Genomic DNA, 15,574 nt, shown 5'->3' on the forward strand with positions numbered 1-15,574 from the left:
TTAAAACATAGATTTTATCAAAAATTAATGGGACAATTAAAATGTCTGTCTTTTTTCACAAAGAAATAAGGACATTAACTAGCTTTTTGCATACAGGAAGACTCGGGGAGGAGGGGATGAAATGTGAGGGGAATGAAGGTAGGGTTAAGGAGATCTAGACGGACACATGGACATACGCTCTCGGAAACTATTGGCAACTGTACCTAAAATGTGTTGTCTGGCCAATATTTGGTTATTGCTTTAGCCTGAATATTTGACACAACGTCATCTTTTAAAGGAGTAATTAACTAAAAGAACTACTATGTTGGCTTGACTGTCAGTTGGTTCCTGCGCTTCACCTAGTATAAATACTACTTATTAATATAAGATTTGCCGACAGTTTCTTTAAACATGAAAGAAATATCAGTACTAGCCTATTAGACTATCAAAAATTCTAAACTCACCAGATTTTACGCGGAATGAGTGGGAGGGGTTCGCGGAACGATCTCCCTTTAAATAAACGTATGTGACTAAACAGTGACTTAGATCATGTAAACTTGGTATCGGGTAGAAAATTCAGTAGTTGCACCAGAGTTAAGCTAATATATATTATGACCACGCCTGTGAACTAGTGGTATACTTACAAAATATCAGAGTTTCGTCATTACTAGACTTTCTTTCCATTTGTGGAAAAAGATTAAAAGTTGACAGTTTATAGTGGTTATGTCCAGTTATGTACAACATTTTATGTACTGTCCATTGGAGCATATCCCCATTTTCTTCCAGCATCCAGTTCGTTCAAAAATAAAATCATGGAGAACTTTGTTCTTAACGACAGTGTCCAACTTGCCCCAATACATTAGGGTAAGTGGGACACTTTTGAAAAGGAACGTTAAAAAATAAAGTATGTTGTAATTTCTCAAAAACAAATCCCATTGTATGAAATAGTAATGTGATACCTACAGTTTTGCAACTCTTCCCATAACTGAAGGTATCAACACATACTAATATATATATTTTGGACATGCCATATTTCACAAACAAGCACCTGTTTTATAACGTCGTTGTCTGACGTCAACGCAACGGTTCATGACAGGCCACTTTATTGTTCAAAATGAAAGTCAATAAAACAAAATCATTATACTTTTTTATAGAATTGTAAAAAAAATAATGCCTTGTCCTTGATTTGCAATGATACATAATACGCTTCAATATTTCAAACAAGTTAAATGCGATATTTTGTGTATACGAGAACCAGCTTCTTGCGTCAAAATTGACGTCACATTTATGATCAAGCCGTTACGGTACCGAAATTAAATATCTTTAAGATCTTATTGATATACCGACCACATATAAGCAAATACATCTATAAAGTCAGACGACTATTTCTACTGTGCGTTTCACTAGACAGGAACATAACGAGAATATTTTAATGCACCATCTGAAAAAATAGGCATAACTATTTACAGCGTGTAATTTTATGTTTTCTTATTTTTATTTAATTAGTAATACTCTCAACATATGTCTAAGAAAATCGATTCTTAAAATATTTTCCAATCCATCGGCAGAAAAGTTTTGTCATATTAGGCTTTAACACTGAATGTCCTTTTTCAACATATGATCTTATTTAGGGAACGTAACCAATATTTACCCCAATTTACTGAAAAGTGTAAAATGTCCCAGTTTCCCCATTGTCCCAGTTACCCCATTTTACCCTACTCATTTTGATGCATTTCTCTGACCGTTCAGAAGAACTCCTTGTAAATAGTGTAACACAAAGGGCCACGGTCTTCAAATGTAATTCTAACATTTTAAAGTGGTTTTTGGATCAGTAAAGGTAATTCTAATATTTTAAAGTGGTAATGGATCAGTGATTACAGCATGAATTTCCGTGTGATTACGTATTCTCGTAAGCAATTCGGCAATCTTCGGACGTAATTATATCTTGCTTTCCGTTAAAACCGAAAAGTGCCGAAATAGCATGCAGTGAGAAATTTGCCGATTTTCCTTAAAAAAACTGCATGTGCTGCACCTGTTGTCGCCAGTTGTATGATTAAAGTTACCGTTCGTTCCGCGCAGTTTTTTTTTAGAAGCGAATCGCCAAGACGCCATGGGAAAATACCGTGGGAAAATTAAAAATCATGTAAATAATCTAAAATTAGGCCATCTTCAAGATCGATTTGAAAAAGGTTTTCGAAAAAGGGAGATAATTAGAAAATGGGACCACCTAGAGTTATGGTTCTTTGTCGCTGCACTCCATCAATAGATAAAGCATGACGTCAATGCCTTAGATAGTATTCAAGTTATGCCCCAGACAAGGTTTTCAAACGAAGGGAGATCATTCAAAAATGGAACCACATAGAGTTAAGGTTCCTTGTCAATGCATCCCCTCCTACTGACCTCTATCAATATATTAAATATGAAGTCAATGCCTTACATAGTATTCGAGTTATGCCCCGGACAAGGTTTGCATAAAACGGAGTAATTTAAAAATGGGACCATCTAGAATTATGGTTCTTTATCATTGCACTTCCTCCTACTGACCTCTATTATTGTATAAAGTTACAACTTGGTATCTTCAATACTTTTGAGATATCTTCCGGACAAGAAGTTTGATGGACAGGCAGACAGACAGACAGACGGAAGGAAAAGGTGGCGACTATATGTTCCTGCTTCGATGAGCATAAAATCTCAAACTCGTGAAGAGCTAGAAGACGGCCTTATTCCGACATGTGAACAATTTTACAGCACATTTTCCCAATACTTTTTAGTATCAAAAGCTTTAACAAAGAAAAACATTTTGGTTTTGAAGTAAAGCGCTACAGAAAGCAAAAATATCGCATGGGGTGACGATCTTGCTAACGGTCTAGATAATTAGGTGGTACTTGTTCACATGTGCTTTCTATCACAAATTTGACTTTAAGAGCATGCTTTGGAACGCAAAAAGATTGTTTTATACGTGAAGCCTGACTTTATTCGCAGGTTATTGTAAAAGGTATTGTTTAATTTGCATGGTCTCTGTTCACTGTTGTCCTTAAGCACATGTTTGACTGTAAAGTGCATGCTCAAAAAGGAAAAGACTGAATTCTTCGTGAATTAATCACAGGTTAAAATAAACGGAACCATTAAATTTGAAAATGAAGCTACTGGTCTTTACAGGCACACGTTATTTATAATCACATGTAGTCTCAAGACCATGCTTTGGACTTGAAGCCAAAGCGTGGTCTCTATATACTAATGCTGATGTTTAAATAAAGTGAAATACAAAAATAATTTAGAAATGAACGTATGGTCTCCAAACATGTTTTACAAAACATTTTTCTTTGGCCTGAACACGTGTCCTTGTATTATACACATTATGGCTGTCACTCTAATAGTCTTATTACATTTCTCTGGGGTTCAAAAGAGGGTATTAAGTTACTGAAACAATTTTCCGTGTGATAAAACTCTTGGGGCTTCCCAACTGATAACAATCTCAGTCAAGGACCTTGATATATATCCCCTGTGGAACCCCTTAAAATGTCGACGATAACGTAAATTTATGATGAAGTTCATGTTTCTATTCTATTACTCCCAGTTCGATTCCTTTAAAAAGAAATCTATATGACTGTAGCTTACAGCTCATAAATCAAAATAATAAAAAACTGACTCGTAACTTACTGCCGTTTTCTGTATCCAATGAAATGACAAAAAATACACAAATCACGTAAGAATTCCTATTCTTTCAATCGCCTGACACTAATTAACGCCTTGTATAATGACTACATATATGGTACCTGTTGTGTATTACAATAATGTTACAATATTCAAGCCGTGAGTATAAATATGACTTGACTACGATGCACTAAGGAATGTATATTGGCTGTATCAAACATTTGTGCTTGAATCTGCGTCACATATTTTCATTTAGCCACGCATGTTTGTATTAAGTATATAGCTTGTTCGTTTTAGGTATAAATCACGTATGATATATTTCATGTACTTAAATGTACATTAAAAGCAACGTTACGCCATCTTCTTGTTGTATACAGGAGAAGTCAAAATTCAATTTTGGTCAAATAGCATTTGATTTGATTTACAAAATTCGTGAGATGACATTTTGTCAAATATCTAAATACTAATACCAGATTCCCTGCATCTAGAATACTATACATCGAGGACTGAGCGCGAAACTATTGTATACTGTTCTTTATTTATATACAATTACAATGGTTTCGATATATATCTATCACAAGCCACAAAATACACATGATTTCTTTTGTAGTGTTATTAAATTATTACAGTATTGTTTTTTTTTTTTGTTATTTAAATGAGACAAACAGAATTAGAATTATTGATCCTTAATTCCTTTGTTCTTTTCTTTTATTCTTCAAACCATTATTTCTGTCTTCCTCCTTCCTCATACTTTAGGTTGCGGTTACTGTGAATATATCTCTGGAATTCAAATAACATAATGTTTGTAGATCTCAATGTACATAGGGTAAGAGTAGGTTTAATAAGAGAAAAGAGAGTTTAAACAAAAAAAAAAATAAAACACACACACACACAAAAAACAAAAAAAAAAAACGACAAAGTAAAGGGGGGTACTGAGAGCTTTTTTATTACCTAAAACTAACCACAGCTCTAACTAATATGCGCAGCGCGCCAAAATACATATATGTAAATTCATTAATAATAATGCGTTAACAGATGTATAATTATTAAACAAATAATTATAGCATAACCAAAAGCATGAAGCACAAGACATGTGATCATTAATTAAATAATAATACATAACCAAGTATGGGAAAAGTATATGAAGCAAATTACTTCAATTTACACAACATTATAAAATACATGTGACCATCCGATAATAAAATGTAATATACATGTGATGATCAATACAAAGTATCGTCTAACTCACAGAGTAAGAGCAATACAAAAACTTACAGGTAACATAAATTAAGGGAGGGTAGGAAGGGAATTTTTTTACTATCAAATTCTATGCGAGGCGCTAGCGCGTAAAACACAAACTGGGCTGAAAGGTCAGAAAACTCTAGACCCCTAGAAAAGTCACATGGCGGCCAGGAAGGCGCTGCAAAAGGGCGCCGCTGTTCGATTGTCTAAACGAAATTAAGGAACTTAATTCTATTTAAACAACAAAAAAAAAAAAACAAAGACAAAGTAAAGGGTGGTACTGAGAGCTTTATTATTACCTAAAACTAACTACAGCTCTAACTAATATGCGCAGCGCGCCAAAATACATATATGTGAATTCATTAATAATAATGCTTTTGGTTATGCTATAATTATTTGTTAAATAATTATAGCATAACCAAAGCATTAAGCACAAGACATATGATCATTAAAAATAAGTAATAATACATAACCAAGCATGGGAAAAGTATATGAAGCAAATTACTTCAATTTACACAACATTATATAATACATGTGACCCTCCGACAATAAAATATAATATACATGTGATGATCAATACAAAGTATCGTCCAATCACCAGACGTAGAGTATGGTAGGGATGTAGTTACAGGAAAAAGAGTACAAAGACCGTTTAAACGGCCTGTTGTATAAGACGAATAATATGGAAACGCGTTTGGGCGTCATTGTCTATGTATGACTGGTAACAGGCAGAGCGCCAATCACCTAACAACTTAATGGAATCTGTAGGAAGGCCAACTGCGTAAAAAAAGCTTGCTCCGCCTCTGCGGAAACTATGAATGGCTATCTCCGAAGGGTTTAAGCCACTTATAGCGAGGCAATTGCGGACACGGTTAATGAAAAGATCACAAGTAAGGGGTAACAATTTGCCATTAACTTTGTAGATAAAAGCAGGGCTGTCCAAATCTGATCCAGGAGTAAGCTGAAAACTGTTAAAATAGCTTGGACAGGACAAAATAGATTTGATTTGAGGCGGGGTATGGGTAAGTCAAAAGTTCGTGATTTAAACTGAATCACTTTACTCCATCTAATATGAAGCATAAGACCCCAAGAAAGGAATGTTACATCTCTCCGCCTTAGGTGCTTCTCCGGGCTAAACTGCACTGGCAACACATTACTTTTCCTTAGTAATCCGTAAAACATAATCAAACATACAGTCCATACCGTAGCATCTAAGAAAGATGATATGCTACGTAGATGTTCTGGAGTAATAGGTTTCTTGCGCAAAACAAAGTCATTTTGCTAGATAAGCTGCATAACGGCAAATAGTAGATGAAGTTGATGGGACAGGGGCATATCCAGATTTGGAGCAAAAATCCAGATAAGATTTCCGATGTGTTTTATAAGCCCGTTTTGTAGAGTCTGCAAAAGCACAAACTGTGTAGAATTGCACAGCTCTGTCCAAGTCGGCCTCTTGCCCACCTGTGATTAAATATAGTAACCCGATTTAGACATTTGAAATAAAAGTCTGGTATATCCATTCTTTTCATGTAGTCTGCTTAAACTGTCACTAAGAAAATTTGAAACACCACTATAGTACACAGCTTTTAACCGAAAATTGAATATTGCTGACAACCAAAACACACGCTGTAAACAAGCCATTACTATTGGGTCTTTACTTGTCCCTTTATTAATGCTTGCGCAGACTGCTTTGTTGTCACAATGTACATACACTTTTTATTGGTCCAAAATGGGGCCCATCGGAGGGCGGATGGTTCAAGTGACATAACTTCCAGGTAATTTATTGGCATCTGAGAAATTTGTTAAGACCAAGGTGTGTATATAAAATCTCCATTGTAGAAACCTCCCGCTGCTGTTTAAACACAATTAGAATCAATGCTGACCGCTATCCCCGTTCGGCCATCAATCATTGGCATGAAACCATTAAAAATATCCAGGAAGTTTAACCACCACATTAAATCTAATTTCATCTCGCGGGTTACAAGTGTTCTATGCCACGCACTTTTCAACTTTGCTGACCGTTCAAAAAGTCTTCGCATATGGAACCTTCCGCCATAAATACATTGTGTGATACAGTTAAGTTTTTCTGCAAGGCTCTGAATGTCGCGTTTAGTTACTTTCTTTGGCTGCAGGAATTGCTCTAATATTTTCCGGATTTCACATGATTTTTCACCGGGTACACTAGTTGTCATATAAATTGAGTCCTAGGTAATTCCTAAGAATACTATTTTTTGCACTGGTCCGTAGATATTTTTTTGTAATTTATGGCGAATCCAAGTTCTCGTAAAAGTCTGAGCAAAGTTGTTAAAACTTTTTGATATTCTTCATAAGTTTTAGCAATTATAAGAAAATCGTCAAGGTAACATACTGTTGTCTTAAAACCTTTCTTCACCATAATTTCTCTTCCCGACTGTGTAATCTTATTACAAATTTCTGGGTTGCACGAGGCACCGAAAGGTAAACGTTGATCTACCATATAAGTAAAATGACTGCCCCCGGTAAAACGCCATTTTAGACAAGTGGCTTTGAAATTTGATGGATGTATTTTAACTGATCTGTACCCAGACACTATATCTACTTTTGCGAAGTAGCAATTATGTGTGTCACAAAATCTACAGCATCCAGAATCGTTTGATATTGAAAATGGTTAGTAGCTGCGAAGTCATTTAGAGAGGAAACGGCAGGGCGGCTGCAATCATGAATTAATCTCACTTTGTTGGAATCCTTTTAGGGAATAGTTCCAAGTGCAGACACAATATGGGGCTTTTCATGCACATCTTATAATGGCAATTAGCAAGTTCATATTTGATCTGAGATTCAGACCGCGCGCGCATATTCCCGGAAGTGGCAGACTTATAATTGTCTACATTTACGGGACCAGAGATATTGTCTGGGTTCACTATATAGAAACCGTCTTTAATTCCAGTTAAGATAAATTCGCGATCGCAGTATTCCTTTGGAAGATGTCGCTCCCAAGCGTTGTAACTGAGTGACGCAGCGGCGTGTCACATAGATGGCTGGTTGTTCGTTGATTGTTGACCGCCTTGTGTAACAGGTGTTTGTCTTCCCCCTTGCGGTTTTGAGTGGCGATAACGGCAGTCATGATGATGATGATTATTTTCATTTACCAGATTTTTATAGCGCTCTTTTCATCTATAAAATAAACGTTCAAAAGCGCTGTACAAACTACATATCACAGAATGGTATGGACACACAATACAACACAAAATATATTTAAAAATAGTTCAACATTTAAAGGTTGTTAGCTAGAATCAGGTTTGACTCTATATATTTATTATACTAGATATTTTAAAGAACAATAAACAACAGTAAATAACTTCTATTTCACAGTCATACAATAGTTTGTTTTCCAGTGCAAAGTTAGTTTCAATAGACCTTATTAGAAATGCCAAAATGAAAGTGTGTTTTAATGATCTTTTGAAAGCATCCAAACTTTTAGCATCTCTAATGGTAGCCGGAAGAGTATTCCATAACTTCGGTACAGCTGATGCAAAACTACAATCACCCTACCTCACAGTTTTGCTTTTTGGAACAACTAGTTGTTTTGAGTTGTTCTTGGATCTCAAATTTCTCACTGGCTGATAGAGTTCTAGCAAGTCTTTAACATAGATCGGTGATTGGTTATGCAATACTTTATATGTGTGAACTAGAATAGAATCTTAAAGTCCACTCTGTGAGTAACTGGTATCCAATGCAGTTCTTTTAAGACCGGTGCAATGTGATCATAACGCGATATTCTCGTTATGATTCGAGCTGCAGTGTTCTGAAGATTTTGAAGTCTATTCAGCAAGGACTTCTGAACACCATACAAGAGCGCATTACAATAATCAAGGCGTGAAGTGACGAGTGAATTTACTAGCGATTTTGTGGCATCTGTATTTAGATATTTCCTGAGATGGCCTAATTGACGTAGCTGACCGTATCCTGATCTACAAACAGAGTTAATAAGTTTTTCCATGCTCATTTTGGAGTATAGAAAAGCACCAAGATTCCTTACACATTTAGATGGTTTAATGTTCTCTTCTCCAATTTTCACAGAAACCGATTCAATATGTTTTTCGTTTCTTTGAGAGGCAAATACAATGACTTCAGTTTTATCGGCATTGATTTTCAACATGTTGTTGTTCATCCACGATACAATCTCGACGAGACAGTTTTCAACACAGCGTAAAGCATCCTTCTGAGAGACCTGATTTGTTGGCTTGAAAGATAAATAAAGCTGCCCGTCGCCGGCGTAAAAGTGGCGATTTAATCCATGTTTCTTGCATATTGTACCAACTGGTTTAGTGTACATTGTGAAAAATTTTGGTCCGAGAACGGACCCCGTTCTCAGCACAAATTCTTTCCGCCTATTCTGTCGTCTTTTCTTGCATTTTTCCGTGAGAAAGTGTATTGTATGGACAGCCTTTTTTGATTTTGCATTCAGAGTCAATAACACTCTAGGGTCCATGTAATTAACTGGTTTGTTTGGTGTGTTCTGGTTCGGATGGCAGTAAAGTGATTTTCTGTAAGCAGCAAATTATCAAGTGGCTTACCTGCCGCATCGAGTAAAGTCTCACTCGTGGATTCACTCGGTAATGTAGGTGTATTGACGACACAATCATTCCATTTCTCCACTTGTTCCATTATAAGCTTAATTGACCCTAAAGGTAGATCCGTCACATCAACAAGCTTTAGTTTCTCAGAGGCACTGAACAACTTTTTCGGGTAATCCAAGTGCTTTAACCCATTCGTCAAAATTAAGTTCCTCACAGTTAGAATTATCGCTTTTGTCTAAAACTGTTTGCTCAGTTTCTGTCATTTTTATTCAAGTGCTATATAACAATCGAAGAAAATTTTTTACTATCAAATTCTATGCGGAGCGCAAGCGCGTAAAACATAAACTAGACTCAAAGGTAAGAAAACTCTAGACCCATAGAAAAGTCACGTGACGACCAGGAAGGCGCTGCAAAAGGGCGCCGCTGTTCGATTGTCTAAACGAAATTAAGGAACTTAATTGTATAGAATATTTCTCAAGTTTTGAACTAATTACTTAGTTGTTGATGATTCATTTTGCCGGCGATGTCCATAAAGATCCTGGCCCGACTTAACTTCAAGGAGTTCTTTTATACATTTTGTCGAAGAATTTCTGAAGAATCTCTCTTTTGTTCAATATAATGTTCAAAGCTTTAATCATAAAAAGTGAACTACAGCCTTTTGATATTATTTCATTCACGGTAACCCGGCTTGATGATGCCATTGATACAGATTGATAACTTTGAAAATTATCTTGCACCATTTCTAAAGATACTAATAGAGAAATATTAGTTTACGCCAAGAATCACATTCCTGCTGCAATAAGATGACATGACTTAGAAGTGCATGGCATTGAAAGCATTTGGACTAAATTAAAAGTTTCCAACTGAATTTTTACTTTATGGCATTGCCAGTAGTCCGAACAAATACAGAAAATTCAAACGGGCTAACTTACGATACTGATGTATAAGACATAGTTATTGAGATTTAATCTTAATCTTAAAATATCTTTTACTGGAAGGAAAATTAATGATATGATAATGCAATATAGTTTATCACAAATAATTTCCCAACCAACTCACTTTTCTGAGTCATCAAATTCTCTCTTCCTTCTTTCGCCAACATGTAAAACTAGCTATTTGTGGAATTGGACAGACCTTTCCTTGATTAGAATATTCGTTATCACTGTTATATCTTCTGCTGTCTTAATTATACCAGAGAGACTTGGAGTCAGTTTCATAAAGACATTGATCAAGAGAGAAAATTAGACTTATAACAGAACAGTATATACCAAATAAACTTATAACAAATCGACAGAAGGACTGTTCATTGATAATGAAATTCGAATACACGGAAGGAAAAGACAAGGATTGAGTAATAAAGCTAAAAGAACACAGAATCAAGAACACTTGACTTAATACAAACAGATACGTAACAAAACTATCGACCTTATTAGAAATGCCAAAATGAAAATGTCTGTTGAACTTTGTGATAACATTAAAACCTCAGCAACTTGCACCCTCTGATTGCTGGAAAATACTCCAACAATTTATCAAATCAAGCTCAGACAATATTTAGAAAACAAAATGAGATATATTACACTGACAATTTTGATAAAGCTAACGTACTTAACACTTACTTTTAAGCTTAAACTATCATTGATGATAGTAACAAAGAACTATCGTTTATACGTACAAATCAAACTGCACCATATCTAGATTGTACTGCAATCACTCAACAGAAGGAATGCATGACACTACAATCACTGACATTAGGAAAAGTTGCCGGTCTGTCGGTTAAAATTAATAACACGTTTCCTGAAGAATTATCTGAAGAATTAGCCAAACCCTTTTGTGACTTATTCAACTCGTCCTTATCGATTTGCAAACTACTATCAGAGCTGAAGTTAGCAAACGTGTGTGCTATATATATATAAAAAGAACGACCCTCCGGAAGTCTCAAATTGCAGACCATTATCACTACTTAGTACAATGAGCATGCATTCAACATCTGTGTTTCTAATAATGTTAAAACTTCTTGTATTGTTTCTGTTGACTTAACTGTGTTTCGACTAGTAACAATTAAGTTCGTTTTCCGTGACATATCCAAATAATCATAAAATATTGGCATGAGTTTGGATGCGAATAATATGCTTTTTCGGTTTCTTGTTAACGGAATTCTGTATCTGTAAACTGGTAATCTAACAGCCCACGAAGCCTCCGTATCGCCTAAAACTGTTACCCTCAAACCGGATATTCCCATCTGATTCTACAACTAGTGATATATACTTTTATCACATGTTTGACGACGCGGGAGTGTAATAAAACCATTAAATAAAAATGATAATACACTAGTGTAATAAAGCTTTGACGTCGACGTCATTTATACTATAGGCGACGTCGGTCAAATTGTCTTGTTTATATAGTAAAAGAAAGTCGATTTTTTTATTTTTCGACAAGAAAGGCTACATGTGATAAAAAGAATATTACATTTGTGACTTTCCATATTGAATTTATTAAACTCGTTGAATAAAATTTATAAAATGCTCGGCAAAGCCTCGCATTTTATCATTTTATTCAACTCGTTTGATAAACTCAATATGAAAAGACACTCATGTAATATCCTCTATGTATTCTTACAAGACGTGGCAGTTGTTTTGTTTGGAGAACAGAATGACCGGGAAGTAGATTCTAATGTTATATACAACAAAATTTGTGCAATTTCTAAAAGCATCTTGTAAACAAATAAAAAAGAGATATAAAGTTAATATAAGAAATGAATTTATTTATTTCGGAGTTCTTGCGAAACGTACGACAGGATATGATTGGGATATTAACTAAGAATCGTTAGCGCAATATCATATTCTGTCTTCATTTCGCAAGAGCTCCGAAAAAAGTTTTTAATCTAATAATAAATTAAAAAAATAAATAAATAGATACCTCAGCTGAAGTGCTATTATCAGTTAGAAACCAATCCCAAGATGCAGCGTTTAACTGGGTAAATAAGATAACCACATCCGCTAAAGAACTATAATTTGCTGTGTATTATGACCTTAGTAAGCAATTAGTATCTGTTAAGGTTTGTCCCAATATATAACCGCTATTTAACTACAGTAAGAAAACTTTTGTGTGAAATATGAGTAATATATGCGAATACACGATTGAATCATAGCGTGCATTAATGAATTTTTTATATTAATTTAATAAGACGGAAAATTTAATAAAAGCGGAATATTGTAAAGGTTATAATACCTATCTCATACAGTAACATATACATGAAACGATACAGAAGTTTTGAGCTAAGTAAGTTCTGTTAGAGCATTATATGGGCAACGGCTACAAAGCAACAGACGAAGGCCTTCACTGGCCGGAAACGTTTTCCTTTGCGTCATTCTTTTTTTTTCTTGTAAAATCTTATTCCTATACTTGTTAAAGTAAAACTAGCCAAAACAGCTTCATTTTATAACACTCATTCAGTTTGGTAGAATGACAGAGTTTTTAAAGCAGCTTTTTATCTATGGCAAAGCTATTTGTGTCGTGTGCAACAGATGATCAGAAGTACGGGAAACTATGGCTTATATTTCTCCGATTCGTACTATTTGTCAATAAGCTAAAATGGTTTTATCTTTAATGATTCTTTGTATCAGATGTAAAATTTCTTTGGAGGCGGTGTTTCTGCGTTGTTGCCTCTTTTGGCATTGTAGATATTGTAGCGTATTCGATGTAAAAGCGGAGGAGACTGATTTATAAAAAAAATTTCGTTTGCCACAATCGGTACAGTTCGCTGAACGATACATTATCAGAAAACACAAAGAACTGTGTCAACGATTCACCTAAATTGATAAAACAATAAAACACGTAATTAACTTTCTGTTGTGCAAATGCACCTTTAGAGTTTTCCTTTCTTATTTTGTGTTTATCTTATTGTAAACAAGGTAAAAGACGCAAGGAATTTTCTTCACGATGTACCGTCTAATACGTTTTCTTGGAAGTGTATAGCTTAGCTATACAAAATAAATCAGTCGAAATAAAGGCGTCGGACACACTTTATTGCTTGTAACTTCAAACTGCTCACTTCATTATTTTTAGCTTATAAGTTCAAACTTATAAGTAACCTCTTACTTCCAACATCATTTCTTCAAATTTCAAATTTCATTCCTTCTAACTGCTAACTTTTTTATTTCTAACTCCTAAGATTCAACTTCATTACTTCTAACTTCCAGCTTTCAATAAGGTACATCTAACTTCCAGGTTTCAACATCATTACTTCTGATTTCCAGCTTCATTACTTCTCTCTTCCATTTACATAACTTCTAACTTCCAACTTCCTTTGTTAAAAGTCTTTTTTAATTCAAACTCCAATTACTTCTAACATGTAAGGGAGTAGAAAGTAATGAAGCTGAAAATAGGTTTTAAGGAAGTTCGAAGTCATACGTTTTGAAGATAGACTTCATGAAGTTAGAAGTAATGCAGTTAAAAGTCAGAACGAGTATTGAAATCAGAAGTTCAGATATCGTGCAAACATGTGCAAAATACAAAACTGAAGTATATGCAAAGGTACATAACATATGTTTTGTCAAAATACATTAACAGCGCACTCGTTACTTCCCTTTGGAATATGACTTATGATTCACCTATTGTAACCTAATCTATTTGATTAAGCTGCTGGTTTGAAAAAAACAACATAATATTCTCGTGGTAACCGGGACGAATTCTCTTGGACTAATATTCAATCACCCATTTTCTATCTATCATTGTATATTTTCCGTTTAGCTTTAGTATAAGTAAATTATCGATTATAATTGGAATTAACTGCTGGCTTACCCTATCTGTGGCACCGTTCTATGTCTATATCTAACAGTGTAATAACGGATTTGTTTTAATATGGCTAAAACATTAAACTTACAGAGTCATAATGGTTTTGTTTTAATATGACTAAACATTGAACTGACAAGGTCATAATGGCTTTGTGAATGTGGCTAAAACACTGAACTGACAGGGTCATAATGGTTTTATTTTAATGTGGCTAAACATTGAACTGACAGGGTCATAATAGTTTTGTTTAAATGTGGCTAAAACATTAAACTTAGAGGGTCACAATGGTTTTGTTTTAATGTGGCTAAACATTGAACTGACAGTCATAATCGTTTTGTGAATGAGGCTAAAACATTAAACTTACAGAGTCATAATGGTTTTGTTTAATGTGGCTAAACATTGAACTGACAGGGTCATAATGGTTTTGTTTTAATGTGGCTAAACACTGAACTGACAGGGTCATAATGGTTTTGTTTTAATGTGGTTAAACACTGAACTGACAGGGTCATAATGGTTTTGTTTTAATGTGGCTAAACATTGAACTGACAGGGTCATAATGGTTTTGTTTTAATGTGGCTAAACATTGAACTGACAGGGTCATAATGGTTTTGTTTTAATGTGGCAGGGTCATAATGGTTTTGTTTTAATGTGGCTAAACATTGAACTGACAGGGTCATAATGGTTTTGTTTTAATGTGGCTAAGCATTGAACTGACAGGGTCATTTTGGATTTGTTTAAATGTGGCTTATTTGCATAAGACTCATAGAGTCATCACGGATTTGTTTTAATGTGGCTGAAACATTACACTGACAGGGTCATAACGAATTTGTTTTAATGTCACTGACAGGGTTATAAAGGTTTGTTTTAATGTGGCTGTGACTTTTTTGTTCCTTTTAGATCTCTTAGCTTGTTTGATCATATATAAGGTTTTAATACTTGTGCGCATACACTTACAAGTATTGAAATCACATTCCAGAATAAAGCTAAAATAGAAGTAATCCATGCAATGAGGTTAAAATACACTTTGATGTTTAATAACTGTAATAAAGTTTAATATCAACGTGTAGAAGCACGCATTTAATCCAGGACATTTGATGTAACATCTAATAAGATATTTGCACAGTTTGATTTTAAGTAAGAGAAAGTTATCAAAAGATACGAGACCTTTCCCCTCGTTATTTTGCCTTCTTACATGGGTTAATGATATCATGAAGTTAATGTTCTGTACATATCAACATACGCTCATACCTAGTTAAAATGAAGTGAAGGAAACTGATGGTGTCAAAAGGTTGACAGTAAATCATACACTTTAAGCTTGTGAACATATTTTACAAAGTACATTTAGTTAC

The 15,574-nt window shown here is 34.7% G+C and overlaps 1 protein-coding gene across 1 annotated transcript in view; it reads right to left on the reverse strand.

Moving 5' to 3' along the window:
- LOC123528966 (sodium- and chloride-dependent betaine transporter-like) overlaps nt 1-12,493 on the reverse strand; it is a 44,258-nt gene extending 31,765 nt beyond the window's left edge. Inside the window, exon 1 of the mRNA XM_053521591.1 lies at nt 12,351-12,493. The gene's annotated coding sequence lies outside the window, so the exon portion shown is untranslated. The remainder of the gene's footprint in view (nt 1-12,350) is intronic.
- Nucleotides 12,494-15,574: the final 3,081 nt, after the last annotated feature.

The sequence above is a fragment of the Mercenaria mercenaria genome, chromosome 13 (assembly GCF_021730395.1).
Source record: "Mercenaria mercenaria strain notata chromosome 13, MADL_Memer_1, whole genome shotgun sequence".
NCBI classification, from domain to species: domain Eukaryota; kingdom Metazoa; phylum Mollusca; class Bivalvia; order Venerida; family Veneridae; genus Mercenaria; species Mercenaria mercenaria.